This window comes from Pelodiscus sinensis, chromosome 6 (genome assembly GCF_052426305.1).
Source record: "Pelodiscus sinensis isolate ZL-2025 chromosome 6, ASM5242630v1, whole genome shotgun sequence".
Lineage (NCBI taxonomy): Eukaryota > Metazoa > Chordata > Testudines > Trionychidae > Pelodiscus > Pelodiscus sinensis.
Window position 1 is genome coordinate 13,933,239 of NC_143057.1, and position 20,315 is coordinate 13,953,553.

A 20,315-nucleotide genomic window follows, 5' to 3' on the forward strand; every position below is an offset into this window, starting at 1 on the left:
TAGTGGTTTCTTGTGCAAGAAACCCCTGGGCTACGTCTACACTGCAGGATTCTTGCGTAAGAACTTTTTGCGGAAGAGATTTTCTGCAAAAAGTTCTTGCGCAAGAGTGCATCCACACTCTCATGTGCTTTTGCGCAAGAGAGTCCACCAGAAACACTGTGTGAATGCTCTTGTGCAAGAAAGGCCACCCGGAAACACTTCAGGTAGGACAGAAAGTTACCAATTGCTTCTGAGGACTGGTGCCGGAACCCTGCAGAGACGCGTGCTTAAAGGGACCCCCCTGGACAGCTGTGGGGGGCAGAGTGGGGGTGGGGGAAGACCTGTTCCCAGGGGGGTTGTGCCATCCCACCCTCACACAATCCTGCTGCTTAGGGGAGGGCAGACTTGGGGGGTGCTCCTGGGGGGTTCAGGAGGAAAGGGTACGGGAGGGGGCAGGCACCTCATGAGGGCTCATGCTCCCCCTCCTTCTCAACCTCTGTTTTCTGTGTTTCTCTGTGTCCTTCTGCAGGTGGTGAGGGCCATCAACTTCCTGCTGCTGAAAAGGATCATCCGGATGGGAGACCTGGATGCCACTGTGGCTGGAATCGCTGCTCTGGGGTTCCCCAACTGCGGGGGAGCTATCAATGGGACACACATCCCTATCTGAGCACCCAACCATCAAGTGGCCTGCTTCATCAAGGGCTGCTGCTTCCATCAGAAAGGGCTCCTGCTTCCATGGTGCTGCAAGGCTTGGTCATCCACCGTGGACACTTTATGCCCATTTTTGTGGGGTGGTCGGGCAGGGCACATGATGCCCACATATTTAGAAACTCTAGCCTGTACCGCAGGCTGGAGGTAGGCATATTCTTCTCTCACTGGGAATTCGTCATTGGGGATGTGCAGATGACACTGTGCATCATGGGGGATGTGGCCTACCCCCTCATGCCATGGCTTATGAAGCCATACACCAGACACTGGACACCTAGACCCCAGCAGGGAACAATGTAATGCCCACCTGAACCAGGCCAGGAACCAGGTGGAGTGCGCCTTCGACCATCTGAAGGCAAGGTTTCATTGTCTTCTGACCTGCCTCGACATGGGGGAGCACAACATCGCTGAGGTAGTCATGGCATGTTGTGTCCTCCACAACATTGTGGAGAGGAAGGGAGAGGCCTTTCTCCCAAGCTGGGGGGCATATGCCAGCCAAGTGGGCTGTGCGTCTGAGCAGCCCCGGACAGCTGCCATCCGGCAGGCCCACCAGGCCACGATGCTCATCTAGGAGGCCCTGAGGGAGAGTTTCCTCACAAGCACCCCTGTAACTGTCCCCAAGGCCTACTACCAAGGAGACCCTGCCTTGAGGCCACATCCCTTCCCCACCACAACCCCCGCTTCCCAATAAAGAGGCCTGTCTTGAAACCAAACAAAACTTATTTTATTTAAGCTGAATGAAAGGTGGGCAGAGGGAGGGGGCTGTGAACTGGGAGGAGGAGGGGGCTCTAAACTGTGAGGGGCGCTTATGATTGCCCGGGACGGATGCCTGTGCCACCTCGGGTGCGGGAGCCTCATTGGCCTAGTGGCCAGGTGGGTGCGGGGAGCACAGGGAAGTGGTGAGGACAGGGAGGAGGGGCATTGGTTCAGGAGGGGAAAGCATGGAGTTGGCGGCAGGAAGAGAGAGGAAGGCATGGGAAGTAGCATGGGCCATGTGAGTCACCATGCTGGCCATTAGATTGCCGAAGCAATCACAGTGCTCTATAAACTGTCCCCACGCGTGCTAGCACCACTCCTGGTCGGAGTGGACCTTCTCCACCAGCATCTGCTGCATCTCCTCGATGGCGGTCACATGGTGCTGCATGAGTTGGTCCTGGAGCCTGGCACGACTCTGTTTCCCCCGACCTGGCAGGTGGCATCGGTGGACTGGCTGGCCCCTCACTCCCGTCTGTGGAGAACACACAAGAGAGAGAGGTGATCAAGTCATCCCTGCAGACACGGTCCCTGGGGCCTCCTTTGTGAGCAGTGACCAATAGTCTGCGGCTCAGAGGAACGGGCTGCCTGCTTCCTCCCCTCCACTCACAGTCAAGTAGACCAGGAAAGTGTGGCCTCAGGGGGATTCACTCTGGGGTGGCAGAGGAGCTGGGAGCAGCCTGGGGGCCACATGCACAGGGGCACCTTGCAACGATGTGTATGGATGCGACTGCTGTCTCACACTGGCAGGCATGGCCCCGTAGTGCGTGCGGCACTCCACGGGGTGTGTGGGGTCTGGCCTGCACCCTCGTGGCTAGCCTGCTCCCAGCCCGTGAACCACCCTCCAGGTCGGACATGTGTGTCCAGCAGGATCCCAGGCATGCTCAGGGGTTGCCTGCTGCCTCCACATGTGACACAGTAACAGAGCATGAGGTTGCACATGCGCAGAACCCAGCCCATTGCCCAGCCCATTGCCCAGCCAGAGCAGCACGAACGACACTGTACACAGTTGCTCCTCCGCCCCCTGCACAACCAGCCCCTCCCGCCCCCCTGCCGCCATCTGAGTGAGAGAGAGACACCACTCATCTAAGAATCCCTTCCTGGCTTCTGAGGAGGCCTGGGAGATGTCCTGGCTGGCAGGCACCGGCTCCAGGGACAAGGTGACGGTGGTACTGGTCTCCTCGTCCTCCGCTGGGGTGGCCAGCTGGCCCTCACCATCCTCCTGCTCCTGCTCTGGGTGAGTGATGACGGGGCTCCCCAGGCCCGTGTCCATGAGCGTGGAGGAGGTGTGCTCCTCCTCATCCCCCAGGATACGGTGCAGCTGGCTTTAGTAAGAGCAGTTGTGGGGCCCTGCCCCCAGGTGCTCGCTGGCCCACATGTAGGTGAGCCGGACTTCTTTCACCTTACTCCGGACCTGCTCGAAGGTCCAGAGTGGGTGGCCACAGTCGGCCAAGGCCTCTGCCATCCAGCCGAAGATCTTGGCATTTCTCCGCCTGGCCCAGAGATCCTGCAGGGCCTCCTCTTGTCCCCACAACTCCAAGAGGGCCTTGATTTCAGGCCCAGATCAGGCGGGTACACACCTCTTGGTTCCCCTGGCTGGGTCCCTTGGAGCTACTCCCCATGAGGGCCAGGGGAATCATGGGAGGCCTCAGGGGCAGACATGACTCATCCTGGCTGTGGCCAGGACAGCCGCATGTACAGATAAGCTGCTGCTTTGGAACAAGTTCCTGCCACGGGGCTTCTGCAGAGGGCCTGCACCTTTAAGAGGGGCCAGCAGACAGGAATTATAGAGCTGTGATGAGTTTTCAGGATTGTCCAGCAGGCCACATGTGCTTTTCCCCAGAAGCCAGTTCTTGTGCAAAACCCCCCTGCAGAGCATCCATACTACCCTTTTTGTGCAAGAGCTCTTGCGCAAAAAGGCTTATTCCTCATGGGGAGACTAACTCTTGCTCAAAAAGCCCTCTATTCTGACGATCTACTGTAAACTTTCTTGCGCAAGAATGGGCTTGTAGTGTGGACACTCCGCAAGTTTTTGCTCAAGAACATCCGTTCTTGTGCAAGAAGCCTTCAGTATAGACGTAGGCTTGTTGTCTGCCCACATACGCCTTTTTGCACAAGAGCAAAAAGGTTTATTCCTTATAATTCTTGCACAAAGAATCCTGTCTTCTGACAACCTACTGTACCTTTTCTTGCGCACAAATGCGCTTGTAGTGTGCTCGCTCCACGAGTTTTTGTGCATAAACTCTGAAGTGTAGACATAGCCCCAGAGTGAACAGTTTTCACACCAGGGCATAGAAGATAGGAAACAATGTATTGTTCATTCCCATATCCTCTGTATTTGGAGACTGTCTAGGTCCTTTCTGAAAGCAATGGACAAAATAAGGTCCTCACACACTTAAGGAAACAGTTGTTGAAAGAGCAAAACCTATAGAAGCAGCAACAGGAAATAAAAGTGAGTGTGTAGGTCTTCCACCTCAAACTAAGCAGATGATGCAAATGAGGAGAACTAGGACCTTTTAGTGTTCTCTTTCAGACAGCACCATCATATTGGCAGAATCACTCAACAATAGCCTAGAAAGGTCTCCTATGGAAGGACTCTTCTGGTAGTAGTTGCAGGAGCAGGAACCATGATTACGGACTTAGCAGCTCTTCTGATAGCAAACTGTGACTGGACACTGTGAGTCAGTGAGCAAATAATTTCCACAGAGACAGGAGAGTGATGCTGGGAAGGAAATGGGGGGAGAGAAGTTGAGGTTTATTGTCGGAGAGTAGATAGAATGGGGGTGAGGAAAGGAATGTGACTGGATAGGCCCTGAAATATAGTAACTGTGAAAGGAAAAAGTTGTGATTTGTAATATCACATGATTTTGATGTGTATTGGAGACACTCATCCAAGAGCTGAGATTTTAAAATATTTTATTAATCCCATCAGTAAAAACCCTAATGTTCCAAGCCAAATGACAATGTAACTATAGTGCAATATGAGGTGATCATCACACATTATCCCATATTCATAGTCACACATATCTTGCAGATGCCTAGTGAGGGAAGGCAGGTAGTGATCCACCAGGGTCCTATCCTGTATTTGACATACCAAGTGAGTCTGAAGATCATGGTCTCATGTGTTTTGGCTTATAGGGTGACAGCCATGAATATTGATATAAATGTTTTATTGTCTCTTTCCAAAACTAACTTCCTCGTCCTGGTAATACTGGGGTGATTTTCTCCTATAGGTAAACATACTAATTATTCTGCTCCTGTTATCCTATGCAATCTGTTAGTAGCCATTATAACCCTGTGGTTACATATGTGTGAATATTCTTATCCCAAAATTAAACTCATATTCCATGTTGGTCATTTCATACATTATTAGCAAAATTATTACTTTAAACCAAACTTCTTAAGTTCTTCATAAATGTTGGTTACTACCTATTAATTTTTAATATCCCAGTCACTTGAAGAAGTGGTTTATTCTCACTAAAGCTCATGATACCATCTACATGTTTTGTTAGTCTTTAAGGTTCTTCTAGACTTTGTTGTTTAAGGGTTTTTTTTAATTAATTTTACTTATACTAAGGCCTGTAGGCAAGACTTATGCTAACTCCTTGAGCAAAATATTACTAGGATGCACTTGTAGGATTTCTGCATTATTGCTGGGTATGATATTTTCATTTTATAAGTTCCAATAGGAATGTGGATAGATATGAAATGGAGTGAGATAGTGAATTAGTATGGAATGGGGTGAGAAGGGTATTAAGAAGCCATTGAAAATACTGCTAATGGAAAATTGTATGGTATGTTACATCAGGGCAGATAGATTAAGTAGGTATAGATTAAGTAGGTATACTTAAGAAGAAACTCAAGGATTAATTAAAAGGAGGAACATATGTATTGTTTATTTATGCCCCAGTTTTGCATTGATATCTGCCAGTGCTGATCCTGGCAACCAGTCCTGTTAACTTTGGTAGGGCTCAGCATGGCAGGGTCTGTGCTGGTGGACCAGGGAGTCCTCTCATTGATTTTGCTAGGCGTGGCATCAGGTCTTGGACAGCAAGCACCTTGACACTTAATATCTAGACTGTACAATCTTTGTGGCAGGAATGATGTTCTTGTTCTGTGTATGAAGAATGCTCCTAGCATAACAGGGTCCTGGTCCAAGACTAGGGCTCCCAGGGGTTACTTTAGTATTACCACAAATAACAGTCATTAATAATGAATCCAGCTGAATTTTAAGGCACTGAAGTTGTGGGTATTCTGTAAGTGTTAGCTGAAGAACAACATGACAGATGAAGGAGATGAATACGTGTAGTGTACTCAGATCGCTAACATCAACACTTTATCAGTTTCATCATGGTGTTGATTTTTTAAATGTCTGTGGAAATAATTTTAACAAATAAGGAAATAGCCTTTCCAAAAGCATTGTGGTTATATATCCTCAACACAGTGCCTTTATTTGTACCTAATCTTGTTATTCTGAGCATGCATTTTTAAGGTTGCATAGAAATCAGGATAGTAGCAAAGCTCTTCAACACTGTGTTATGTAATTGCCTATAAATCCTCTGGAAAATGCATTTCCGTAGTTTATGATCTGTGCAATTCTCCCCTCCTGCCCCCTCCCCCCCGTGCTTTACATATTTTGCCCCATTTTGAGCAAAGTCAGACTGTGACTTTCAAGGCATATCTCACCTCCTGTTTAATGTGGCTTTTCAGGTAGAGTGATGTGAGGTGAATATTGCAAAGAGCACCATAGACCGCTCCCCTGTGTGTTAAGTGGATTGCATTGCAAATAAGCACATTCATTTCTATTTTCCAATGAGGCAAATAAAGGATTTAAATGGTTGCACGAGATTTTTCCATCCGCTGCCTTGCTTCATGAATAATTAATTGATTTTCTGTCTTCCCAGTGACTTCTTTCTCTAAACCATTGTGGCACTCCCCCTTTTACTGAATTTAAGAGGTTGTATTTGAGTATCAGTTTTTTCATTTGCCTTGAAAATTGATATTAATGACAGATTGAGTGGGGTCGTATGGGTACACACAGAAGCACATGAGATAAATTATGCAAATGCTTCTTTCACCCTATGTTAAAACATGTTTTGAAGCCGTAACTTGTATGGAATTTATATGCTGTATAAGCCTCATGCTGGTCATCTGCAAAAGGTTCTTTAAATGCATAAAGTGGGCTTTCCTAGAGCTCTATTAATAATAGTGTCTAGCTCTTATATACCATTTCTCATGAGCAATGTTATGAATCTGACATGGCAGACACTGATTTTATGAGACACTTATGACTTCTTGAAAATTGCAATAATTCAGCTCTGGGTAGTGGTGGTTGGGTTTCAGCTTCTCCCCTGGATGGCAAGGCTCAGCCTTCAAAGCCTCAATAAAGCTGTGATTTATTGTTTATTTCTCCTCTGTCCTGCCGATGATTGCAAATAAATATACCTGTGCCAAAATTGTAGCCTTACTCATAGAGCTTTACCAACGGAGGGAGGTACCATCATCTCCAATGTGCAGAGGGGGAAATGGGTAAAGACAGGTTAAGTGACATTCCTTAGGCTAGCCAGAAATAGAACCCAGGTGTCCTGTGCATCAGTCAAGTGCACACTGCAGTTCACTACTTAAAATCTTCTGAATAATTACAGTTGAGCTCATGGCAGAGTTAGAGACTCTCTGCTGAGGGGGACGGAGGCACCCATCTGTCACCCTGACATGACAGCTCAGGAGGTATGCTGTCAGACAGGGGCCCGTGTCAGATGTTACAGAGGCATTGTCGAGTATTATCCAGCCCTCTGACTACTACTACTACTACTACTCATTTGTGTGGGCATAAATGATACTGCAAGATGTGACCTTGAGCAGATCAACAGTGACTACAGGGCTCTGGGGCTGTGTCTACACTTGGCCACTTATTTCGGAAAATCAGCCGCTTTTCCAGAATAAGCTGCGAGCTGTTTACACTGGCCCTTGAATTTCTGGAAAAGCAACAATGCTCTACTGTACAAAATCAGCCGCTATTCAGGAAAAACTATTCTGCTCCCGCTCGGGCATAAGTCCTTATTCCGGAACACTGTTCTGGAAAAGGGCCAGTGTAGACAGCCCAGTAGTCTTTTCCGGAAAAAAGCCCCAATCGCGGAAATGGCGATCGGGGCTCTTTTCCGGAAAAGCGCGTCTACATTGGCCACAGACGCTTTTCCGGAAAAAGGGCTTTTCCGGAAAAGCATCCTGCCACTGTAGACGCTCTTTTTCCAGAAATACTTATAACGAAAACTATTCTGTTTTAAACACTTCTGGAAATTCATGCCAGTGTAGACACAGCCTGGGAGTATAGCTGAAGGAGTGTGGAGTGCAGGTGGTATTCTCTTCAGTCCTTCCTGTCAAAAGTAGGGGCTCAGGCAGAGACAGGGTGAATGCCTGGAGGTGAATGCCTGGCTGCGAAGATGGTGTCGCCAGGAGGGTTTTGTCTTCCTTGACCACAGGTTGCTGTTCCAAGAAGAAGGACTGCTAAGCAGGGATGGGGTCCACCATTCGAGGAAGCAGAAGAGAGTATTTTGATACAGAGTGGCTAACCTAGTGAGGAGGCTTCAAACTAGGTTTGATGGGGGCAGGTGACCAAAGCCCACAGGTAAGTGAAAAACATGGAGACCTGGGAGATGGGTCAGAAATGGCAGGGAGCATGGGCTATAACAACAGAGATAAGGGAGGCACAATGCAGAACTGGGGGGCAAAATAAAATCAGTATCTTAAGATGCCTATATACAAATGCAAGAAATATGGGGAATAAGCAGGAAGACCTTAAAGAAAGATTAGGTAAGATAATATACATGATTGGAATATTGATATAGAAGGGTGCAGCTTGCTCAGGAAAGATAGGCAGGGGAAAAAGGTAGGAGGTGTTGCCTTATATATTAAAAATGTCTGCACCCTGGGCTGAGGTGAAGATGGACATAGGAGACAGACTTATTGAGAGTCTCTGGGTTAGGTTAAAAGGGGTAAAACACAAGGGTCATGTCATGCTAGGGGTATAGTAAAGACCACCTACCCAGGCAGAAGCAGTGGATGAGGCATTTTTTAAAAACCAACAAAATAATCCAAAGCACAGGATTTGGAGGTGATGGGGACTTCAACTATCCAGACATATGTTGGGAAACTAACACAGTGGGGCACAGATTATTCAATAAGTTCTTAGACTGCATTGGAGACAATTTTTTTTTTTTATTTCAGAAGGTTGAAAGAGTAACTTGGGGAGAGGGGAAGCTGTTGTAGGTTTGATTTTAACAAATAAGGAAATTGGTTGAAAATTTGAAAGGGGAAGGCAGCTTGGATGAAAGTGATCATGAAATCACAGAGTTCATGAATCTAAGGAATGGTAGAAGGAAGAACAGCAAAATAGAAAAAATGGATTTCAGGAACACAAATTTTAGCAAACACAGAGAGTTGATAGGTAAGGTCCCATGGGAAGCAAGTCAAAGGAGAAAAAGAACCGAAAAGAGTTGGCAGTTTTTCAAAGGACAATATGAAGTGCCGAAAAGCAAACTATTCCACTGTGTAGGAAAGATAGAAAGTATAGCAAGAGACCAGCTTGATTTCACCAGCAGATCTTACATGATCTAAAAATTAAAAAGAAGTTGTATAAAAAGTGAAAACTAGGTCAAATTACAAAGGATGAATATAAGCAAACAATGGGGCTATGTCTACACTGGCATGATTTTCCGAAAATGCTTTTAAGAGAAAAGTTTTCCGTTAAAAGCATTTTCGGAAAACCATGTCTAGATTGGCAGGATGCTTTTCCGCAAAAGCACTTTTTGCGGAAAAGTGTCCATGGTCAATCTAGACACGGTTTTCTGCAAAAAAGCCCAGATTGCCATTTTTGCGATCGGGGCTTTTTTGCGGAAAACAGTACTGTGCTGTCTACACCGGGCCTTTTGCGCAAAAGTCTTTCAGAAAAAGACTTTTGCCTGAACGGGAGCAGCATAGTATTTCCGGAAAAGCACTGATGATCTTACATGAGATCGTCAGTGCTTTTCTGGAAATTCAAGCGGCCAGTGTAGACAGCTGGCAAGTTTTTCCGCAAAAGCAGAAGATTTTGCGGAAAAACTTGCCAGTCTAGACACAGCCTGGAAGTATGCAGGGGCAAGAGTAGAAAGACGAAGGCACAGAATGAGCTCAATCTAGCTGCAGACATAAAGGGAAACAAGAAGAAATTCTACAAATATATTTGAAACAAGAGGAAGACCAAGGACAGGGTAGGCCCATTGCTCAGTGAAGAGGGAGAAACAATAACAGGAAACTTGGAAATAGCACAGGAGCTTAAAACTTATTTGTTTTGGTTTTCATCAGGAAGATTGATGGTGGTAGGATGACTAACTTAGTGGATGCTAGTGGAAATGGGATAGATTTGGAAGTTGAAATAAAAAAAAAACTAATTAAAAATACTTAGAAAAGTTAGATATCTTCAGGTCACCAGGGCCTGATGAACTGCATCCTAGAATACTCACGGATTTGATAGAGGAGGTATCTGAACCTTCAGCTATCATTTTTGACAAATCAAAGTTGGGATAGAGATTCCAGAAGACTGGAAAAGAGTAAACATAATGCCCATCTATAAAAAGAGAAATCTTACTAATACAGGAAACTACAGACCAGTGAATTTAACTTCTGTGCCAGGGAAGATAATGGAGCAAGTAATTAAGGAATCCATCTGCAAACATCTGGAAGATAATAAAGTGTTAGGTAACAGTCAGCATGGATTTATAAAGAACAAGTCATGTCAAATCAATCTGATAGCTTTCCTTGACAGAATAATAAGACTTGTGGATATGTGGTATATCTTGACTTTAATAAAGCATTTGATATGATCTCATATGATCTTCTTACCAATAAACTATGGAAATACAACCTAGATGGGGCTGCTCTATGGTGGGTGCATAACTGGCTGGATAACCATAGAATGGTTATTAATGGTTCACAGTCATGCTGGAAGGGCATGACAAGTTGGATTCCGCAGGGATCTGTTTTGGGATCAGTTCTGTTTAATACCTTCATCAGCAATTTAGATAGTGACATAGAGAGTACGCTTATTAAGTTTGCAGATGATATCAAGCTGGGAGGGTTTGCAAGTGCGTTGGAGGATAGGGTCCTAATTCAAAGTGATCTGGACAAACTGGAAAAGTGGTCTGAGGTAAATAGGATTAAGTTTCAGGAGGAGAAATGCAAAGTATTCCGCTTAGGAAGGAATAATCAGTTTCACACGGTGGCTACGTCTACACTGGCCCCTTTTCCGGAAGGGGCATGTAAATTTCACTAGTCGTCGTAGGGAAATCCGCGGGGGATTTAAATATCCCCCGCGGCATTTAAATAAAAATGTCCGCCGCTTTTTTCCGGCTTTTAAAAAAGCCGGAAAAGAGCGTCTAGACTGGCCCCGATCCTCCAGAAAAAGTGCCCTTTTCCGGAGGCTCTTATTCCTACTTCAAAATAAGAGCCTCCGGAAAAGGGCACTTTTTCCGGAGGATCGGGGCCAGTCTAGACGCTCTTTTCCGGCTTTTTTAAAAGCCGGAAAAAAGCGGCGGACATTTTTATTTAAATGCCGCGGGGGATATTTAAATCCCCCGCGGATTTCCCTACGACGACTAGTGAAATTTACATGCCCCTTCCGGAAAAGGGGCCAGTGTAGACGTAGCCATACAGAATGGAAAGTAACTGTCTAGCAAAGTATTGCAGAGAGGGATCTAGGAGTCATAGTGGACCACAAGCTAAATATGAGTCAACATTGTGACACAGTTTCAAAAAAAGCAACATGATTCTGGGATGCATTAACAGGAGTGCTGTGAGCAAGACATGAGAAGTCATTCTTCTGCTCTACTCTGCGCTGGTTAGGCCTCAGATGGAGTATTGTGTCCAGTTCTGGGCACCACATTTCAAGAAAGATGTATAGAAATTGGAGAGGGTCCAGAGAAGAACAACAAAAATGATTAAAGGTCTAGAAAACATGAGCTATGAGGGAAGACTGAAAGAATAGGGCTTGTTTAATTTTGAAAAGAGAAGACTGAGAAGGGACATGATAGCAGTTTTCAAATATCTAAAAAGGTGTTACTACGAGGAGGGAGAAAATTTTTTCTCTTGGGCTTTGTCTACACTGCCAGTTTTTTTGGCAGAAAATATGCTAATGAGGGACTCCTTAGCATAAGCCACAATCTCATTAGCACATTTTCTGCCATTTGGTTTGGAGCAAGTGGTTTTTGCGCAAAAAGAAGCAGTGTGGACCTGGGTTTTTTATGCAAAACCCCTGTTTTGTGCAAGATCCTTATGCCTGTCCTGGAGAGGCATAAGGACCTTGTACAAAACAGGGTTTTTGTGAAAAAAAAAAAGTCTATACTGCTTCTTTTAGCACAAAAACCCCCTGCACAAAAAGAAACTGACAGAAAATATGCTAATGAGATTGCAGCTTATGCTAATGAGTTCCTCAGTAGTATATTTTCTGCCAAAAAAACTGGCAGTGAAGACATAGCCTTGGGCCTCTGATGCTAGGGCAAGAAACAATGGGTTTACATTTCAGCAAAGGAGGTTTAGGTTATACATTAGGAAAAACTTCTTAATTGTCAGGGTGGTTAACCACTGGAATAATTTGCCTAGGGAGCTTGTGGAATCACCATCACTGGAGATATTTAAGGGCAGGTTGGATAGACATCTATCAGGGATTGCTGTTTGTTCCTACCATGAGGAGAAGGGCCTGGACTCGATGACCTCGAGGTCCCTTCCAGTTCTAGTACTCTATGATTCTATGTCAGAACTAAGATTTCATAAAACTTTAAACCCTGATGGAAAATAAACAGAGGTTTTATAAAACAAGGGGTAAAGGTAAAATCAGACTGTTCCAGAAATGGCACTAAATTCTACAGGGAAGTGTCACCTAGAGAGTCTCAGTTGTTCTCAAACTGCCAGGGGTAAGGCACAAAGAGTGACACATTCTCAAGCAGCCAGAACCCAAGCCATGAAAGATTTTATAAATCAAAATCCATACCTTGAAATGAATTAGAAGTCACTGTCAGTTCTGAAACAACAGTGGAATAATGCTTTCAAAAAGGTATCACTAAGGAATCAGGTAGTCATGTACACTATGGGTACGTCTACATTACATGGCTCCGTCGACAGAGCCATGTAGATTTGTTTATTGGGCAAAGGGAAATGAAGCGGCGATTTAAATAATCGCCACTTCATTTAAATTTACATGGCTGCCGCGCTGAGCCGACAAACAGCTGATCAGCTGTTTGTCAGCTCAGCGCGGCAGCCATGTAAATTTAAATGAAGCGGCGATTATTTAAATCGCCGCTTCATTTCCCTTTGTCTACAACCCTCATCTACATGGCTCCGTCGATGGAGCCATGTAGTCTAGACACAGCCTATTTGCTAACATTTTACGGGGACTTTAGGTGTACCCAAAAGAAGCAATACTGTTTTCACATGAGAAATGCATAGGAAATTGTGTGACAGGCCACATGTGTCAAGAAAGGATGCATCTTCCTTATAATATCTATTGTGATTTCTTGCACAGGGGTATGCACATGTATATAATATTTTTCATCTTGTCGGTCTACAAAACAAACATGTTGGCTATGACATTCTGCCAAAAGGAAATCCAAAATATGGAGTTCCACAAGTGGTTATGAAACATGGGAACACATTAAATATGGCCCCACAGGTTTTTTAAGCATATAATGCAAGACTTGGACACAGTAAATTAGAACAGAGGCTGTTAATGAAATAGGTAAGCTGCATTTCTGGAAAACATTAGAAACTAGAAGATAAGGAAGGAATTTCTAAACAACTGAAATCCATTTAATACATCCATCCATGTACTAATACCATAAATGCATCTGAATGCATCCAAACATTTTAAAGAACTAACAAAATAACTTGTCTCTTTCTTTCTTCACTACTCAAAAGGTAAACTTGAATAGCTAGTAAGTTTGTACTACATGTGTAGCAGAGGTGTATATGTGTGAAAATAACTTATAATGGCAAAGCTAACTTGAAGAAAGGATTTTTTTTTCCATTTACCCCTGGTCTACAATGGAGATTTATTTCAAAATAACTCCCCTTATTTCAAATAACAAGCACAGCATCCACACTAACAACCTGTTATTTCAAAATGATAGCTCCTGGTTTCCACAAGGAATAACACTTATTTTGAAATAGTTATTCTGGGAGTTATTATTTCATTTCAAAATAATTTCCTAGTGTAGACGTGCCCATAGGTCTGAATGCAGTGAACTTAGGGGCTATTGTTAGAGATGTGGGATAATTTTTTTTTTTCACGTCTCCATCATTTTGCTAAATGATCACTTTAATCCAAAAGTTTAGAACATTGTGAAATATTGCATGATTCTGTGAAAAATCTGATAGTTGTCAGAACAAATTTTCAAAGCATGAGATAGCTTTATTTGTCTGATTTGTGTTTTATACTTATTTCTGTCATACTAGTTATGATAAAAATTACATTTAAGAGAAATGAAACCTCTGTATGTACAATTGTATCTACAAATGAATTTTCATTTGCTCCTTTAGTTTTATACCAATTTAGAAATAAAGAAGATCATCAGATGGTGTAAATTAGCTTAGGTTGCATGTACTTGAATGTCTTGTGGACCCTCCATAGGTTTCAGTAGATCTGCACCTGATTATACTTGTTCAGAATTTTGTTCATGGATATTAAAGTAGCTCCCATCTATGGATTAGTGCCCGTGGTTAGTTTCAAGTCTAAAAATGACCTGATTCAACACAATTAGCTCTGGCAATGTCTGAATGACTTCTATAGCTAAGGCCAAAGAATAATTTTTGGTCAGTGAAATAAGTGATACCCTATGGCTTTTCATAAGATAAACTAAAAAACAAATTCACACACACACACACACACACACACACACACACACACACACAGCTGGTATATGACGCCAGTCTTATCTGCCCTAGCACACGTAGCCTCTGCTGACTTCTCTTTCAGATACTCTGAGCCCTGATTTAAAACAAAAACAAGTCAGGTTTATTCTCTCTGAAGTGCCCCTAAGATTTGTTACATGGTGTGGTAATGTGTTCTAAGGAGATGTGATTTCCAGAGCCCAGTAATGTGCAGCACTTTCATTAGTTTGTGCAGACCCCATTGGCGTGTACTGAAGATTTCCTCGTATACTTTAGCATGGTACTATTTCTAACAGCACTACATTAAACTTAACCAAACTGTTTACATGCACCCATTAAAGCATTTTGGAAATTACATACCTGCATGTAACCTCTGAATGCAGATAAGTCCTAAGACATCCTTAAATCTCAGAGGTCTCTGCAGGTTCTTTTGTATTATGAAATATTTCTTATGATGGGCATATATTCTATATATGCCACCCCACAATAAATAAATAAATAAATAAATGGAAAAGATATTGAAGGAAAGGGTTTACCTGATAAGAAAGCTTTTAGCTCCTACCTGACCTGTTATATTTTGTGTTGGTTAAAGTCATTACTGATCTTTTGGGATGCAGAATGAAAAATAGTACAAATTATGCAGGGCAGTGAATTGTTTAATTTGTTTTCTACTTAAAAAATACAGAAGAATAAAATGTGATGAATGCTGCCTTCCTAACAATCTTGAGATAGCATAGGAAAAAAATACAGGCCAACTCAGACAAAATTGAAATTTGAGCTTCCTCTGACCACATTTGATGTGTTTGCATATCAAGACAAGAGGTGAAATGGGAGGACATGAATTCCTAATGCAATGGAAGGAAAGGCTGAATGCTGGGGAAATGATTTACTCAGACAAGACTTATGATAATAGGTTACACTAATGAGAAGTGAGTTCTTTGTAGTGGGTAATCTGCTGCTTGTAGGCTGTACATGGCTCATCAGAGCAAGCTGCTGGTGGGCCACCAGACAGGTTGTTCACCTTGCTTCCACAGGTATAGCTGCCCATAGCTCCCATTGGCCATGTTTCATCATTTCCCTGTGGCCTACAGTGCTTCTTACAGCTCCCATTGGCTGGAAACAGTGCACCATAGCCAATGGGAGCTGCAGGCACCATACCACAGACTCAAAGTAATAAATCTGTGAGGCAGCCCACCATCGGCAAGTCAGCAGGCTCTACACACAGCGGTAAGAACACAACATGTTAGAGTGCTTCACAAATCATAACCTTCCAGTGAACTTTGCAATATTTATAGAAAAGCCCAAAGCGATTTTGGCCTGCGTCTGGGACAACTTACACATCAGTTTCTGGTAGCAATATTTGCTACAGGTAAAAATGATGCTTATTCTTAAGCAGGGGCATACAAACTATTTGCTCATAGGATTCCCCCATCCTCCAGAAGCTTCTATTATATGTAATCTGAATGTAGTTCAACATTAGCACCAGCCACGTAACTCTTGAACAGTTCCATCACAATCATTATAGTGAAGTGGCACATCTGCTGGAGTTTGGTTTAGTTTAAAGGATGATTATTCTAAATGCCTTACTATCCATGTGGTTTCTTGGGTTGTCTTGGGTTTGCTGAGTGATATGAGTTGCGGGTTGGGATTAGTGAACCAAATTTAGAGTTATTTGACCAATGGTTCCTGGAATGCTCTCTCTGCAACCAACTTCTCCCCCACGTTCCAGAAATTTACAAAATCAGTCAAACATTTTGGAGATTTCCTGTGGCTCAAATTATTGCTTTGATGCACCCCAAAGTGATCTTATTTGTTCTGCATTATACTCAGCTAGTCCATGGCACCCTCCTTCCCCATTTTTTGATGGGGAGGTTATGTTGATGAAGTTATTAAGGGCAAAGTCTGTAACTCCAGATCAGTACATGTCAAAGTGAGAATACTAAAAGAGTGAAAAGTGCATGTGCTCTCTGGAAACAACAGACAGTAAATTTTGGTGGTAACTGGGTAGCCCAAAGTAACATATCTGGTCATTGCACTCGATTATCTCCCATGTATTGTACATTTAGCGCTCTACCTTTGGCAGTTTTCAGAGGCCTTATCTAGTGCATGGTCCTTATATTCAGCAGGGGTTGCTTGTAGAAGATTTGACCCCTTGAAACTAAAATTTCTGGTTTACAAGCAGCATATTTAAGTGCTCTAAAATCCATATGCACCATAATTGTACATTAGTAATATTGCCAAGGAAATTAGCATTAATAAATAAGGAAGAAGTTGAATGTCTCTACTAAGCAACTGGAATAATGTAATCATGTTTCCTAAGCAGTGAAACTGAGGCTACAGCTACACTGTAGCCTTCTTCTGGAAAAGCTTATGCAAATGAAGCATGGTGTGGAATATCACTGCTTCATTTGCATAATTAATTAGCAGCTATTTTTGCACAAGAGGGGTTATTTGCACAAAAGGGAAGCGACTACACAGCTCCTTTTTGCACAGGGGACAGGGACAGCTGGAATCAGTTCCTGGCAATCCTGCAGCACCTCTGGGAAGTGTGCGACTGCACTCCCCCTCCCCAGACAGCTGTCATGCAAGCTGCCTGAGCAGCAGGGGCTGTTGCATCCCAGCAATTTACCTCCGCAATGCTGTCCTGCGGGGTGGGGGGAGGGCACAGGGAGTCCCGGGAAAGAGAAGCTCTGTCCCCCTGGGAGGAGTTGTCAGCACAGCATTGTCACCCTTGTAAGCCCAGTAATCTCTCCAGCTCCCTCATGAGTTCTGCATCCTTTACTTCCTGCCCTGACTCCTGCTCCCCCACCTCCCGACACTGAGCCCCCCTCGTCAGACCCTGTGCCCTGAATTCACCCCTCCTGCCCTCATTCTATCACCCTCTGTCCTGAGCTGCCCCCACACATCTTCCAGCCTCCTCCCCCTGTTATGCTTAAAAGAAGCACCCGGGATCTTTTTCAGGGGGATAAGGCAACACCACATTTATTGAACATACATAGATCAATCAATATTTATCATATGCATATGACACATCACACTCATGCACTTACACACAAGCACACACAGTCTTCTTGTTACCAAAAGTTGCTCCCCCTAACTGCACTGGCCAGGTGAGTTAGATGGGGGAGGGGTGGAGCCAGGCTTCTGTGGACAAGAGGAAAACCTGGGGTCCCTCTGCAAGACATCTCCTATTTATCCCCCTCATGCAGCCAATTAGTCATCACTTCACCTTTCTTAATGCTGCTTCAAAGAGAGTTCTTCCAAGGCCGGGCACTTGCTGCTTGACTCCCAAGGCCTCTGTATGTCCAGTCTTTTTAATGAGCTCACTTTGCAGGTATTATCTTGGATCTGGCTCCCAGACCTTCTCCACCCTTGCAACTGCTGCTGGAGGTGCTCACCTTTCATTCTCCATTCACACCAGGTTCATTTCAACAGGGCAATCAAGGAAAGGGGAGAGCTCAAAAGACATTTTTTTTCTTAAAAAGGAAAGTTTATCTTAATACAAAGTTATAGGAGAAATGTTACAGAGATTCTATAAGAACACTTAAAGATACATTTAAAAGGACAGGGATTTATCTACACCCACACATCTTAACCGCTACCCCTTACCAAGAGTCCCCCATATCTCTGTCCTGACTCCAGCCCTGCAACCTTATACTCCAACCCTAATGTCCGACACCAAACCCTGTGCCCTCAGCCCCCTACCTCCTGCCTTCACTATAGCACCCTTCCACCCCCGTCCTGAGTTCCCCAACTCTCCCAGCCCCCTGACCTCGTTCCTGTACCCCCACCCTTTTTTATTCTAGCAAAAGACAGAAAACTTGCAAATATTGTCCACCAAAAAACTATAGCTGATGTTGTGGCGGCACGTCGGGTTTCCCCCGCCTGCTGCACCCCTGTAGTGGCACGAGCAGACTCCACCAGCCAGTAGAATAGAGGGAGTTTATTGCTTTTCCAGGATACAGAACAGTATAGATGCAATCCAGTTACAGGGCCAGGCCTATGATGCCTCAGTCCCCCTTGAGATGGGGGAGACTGGGCCCCTAAATCCCAGCCCCCCTTTGCTTAGGCTGCCTCCATGATTCCAGCCAGAAACTCAAACTCTCTCCTAGCCCTGCCCCCCAGCCAGGTGTTGGTCTTCGCCCTCCTTCCTTTGTCTCCCTCCCTGGGAGGCTGAGCCTGGGTGTCTGGGTTACTCCACATTTGGGAGAGTCGGTGAGAATCTCACATCACAACGCGAGGGGACCCTGGGTCACAGAGCAGACAGCCCCCCCACTACACCACAGATATTATAATCACTTTCCTTCTGATATTAATACAAGCATCCTTTTTGGCTTTTCCCCTACATTTTTGAAAAATTCTATCGTATAAATAAAACATGCACATTTTTCTTGTATTTTGTAACCTCTCCCCATCTCCACTCCCCCCCCCCCACCCGAAATTACCACTTAAAGATCCAGATACGCTCATAGGGACATAACATGTAATCACAACCTGCATAATATCTCTACCCAAGAGAGTGGGGAGGAGGGAAAGCCTCACCCTCGCTCGTGCATCGCTGCGAGCCTGAGCGGGACAGGCAGCGCCCCGGGGTCAGTCCCACTCCGGCCAGCCCCCCTGCACGCTGCACCGTCCCCCAGCTCTGCTTCCTGCCCCCCCTTCCATCTGGTCAGCCCCACCCTGTGGCCTCCACCCCAGCTCTGCTCCCGCCGGCCAGTTCCTCTTTGTGATCTGCCCGGGCCAGCGCCGCTGCACCTCTCCCCGCCGCCCTAGCTCCGCTTCCCACCCCCCTTCCATCAGGCCAGCCCCCTGCTCTGCTTCCCGTCAACCCAACTGTGTCCGTTTTGGGGGGAGGTGCTTTACCTGATAATCCTACTGGCGCAGCCTCCACGTGCGCAGCGCAGCTCCTGTCTGGCGCACAGCCAGCTCCCCCCTCCAGCACCTCACCCAACCCAACCCAGCCCAGCCCTGCTAGAGGGGAGGGGAGAGAGCGGTGCTCCGCAGGGGAAGGGGCGGGAGAAGTAAGGTAAGGATACTGCCACAGAGCCGTCCGGCCAGCCTGCCTCACCTTAAGAGAGTGCCACACAGGTGAGTTCTGTCCCTCCCCTTCCAACAGACCGCAGCTGCCAACCCTCTCCCTCAGACTGTGCTGCAGCCTGCAGGCAGAGCATTAGGCTCTTTCTAGGACCCTGCTGTTGCCTGCTCACTGCTTCCCGTCCGTCTGGCAGAGCGGTGCCCCAGAAAGTCTGGTGCCCTTCGCAGCTGCGTACGCCTAAGGACGGCCCCGTCTGCAGATTCCCTCACCCAGTCGGACAATACTGATGAGACTTGATTCATTTTCTCTAATACAGCATTTTCCACCTTCAGCTCTATAAGAGAATGGTATTCACGGCCCTTCCTCCTGAGCCTGCAAAGCTTCCATCGACTTCTGTGATACAGCTGCAACTCGTGATTAGTCTTGTGGGATACAGAATGTGGAAAGGTAGCCATGTCACAGCTACTAAACCTTGACATGTTTTCACATTGCTTCTGGCCCTTTCCATATCTGAGACTATTTTATTAGTGCATTCGTTATTTGTCCTCAGAATGGTATGTCAAATATTTAATCTTCTGTAGATTAAAGGATAAATCCAGCACTCATTAAGGCTACATCTAGACATCCGAGCTATTTCAGGATACTAGAAGTATCCCGAAATAGCTATTCCACATCTTTAAACACTTCCATTATTTCAAAATAGATTTTGAAATAACGGATGCACTATTCTGACATCTCTACAACCCTCCTTCCACCAGGGTTAAGGGACTTGTCAGAATAGCCTAGAATGCATCTAGCTGCAGGGCTTAACTCAACATAAATTATGCAAATTGAGCTACCTCAATTGCATATCTTATTTTGAAATAGGGAGCATCTACACAGCACTTATTTCGAAATAGAGCACTCTACCTCCGACTTCCTGTAT

The 20,315-nt window shown here is 45.1% G+C and overlaps 1 long non-coding RNA gene across 1 annotated transcript; it reads right to left on the reverse strand.

Annotated features, from left to right (window-relative positions):
* Positions 1 to 1,389: 1,389 nt before the first annotated feature.
* LOC142830031 (uncharacterized) lies at positions 1,390 to 19,413 on the reverse strand. The gene is made up of 2 exons (XR_012905045.2): positions 19,219 to 19,413; positions 1,390 to 1,915 (listed from the first exon to the last, which is right to left on the reverse strand). It is a non-coding gene; the product is annotated as an uncharacterized LOC142830031 (long non-coding RNA).
* Positions 19,414 to 20,315: the final 902 nt, after the last annotated feature.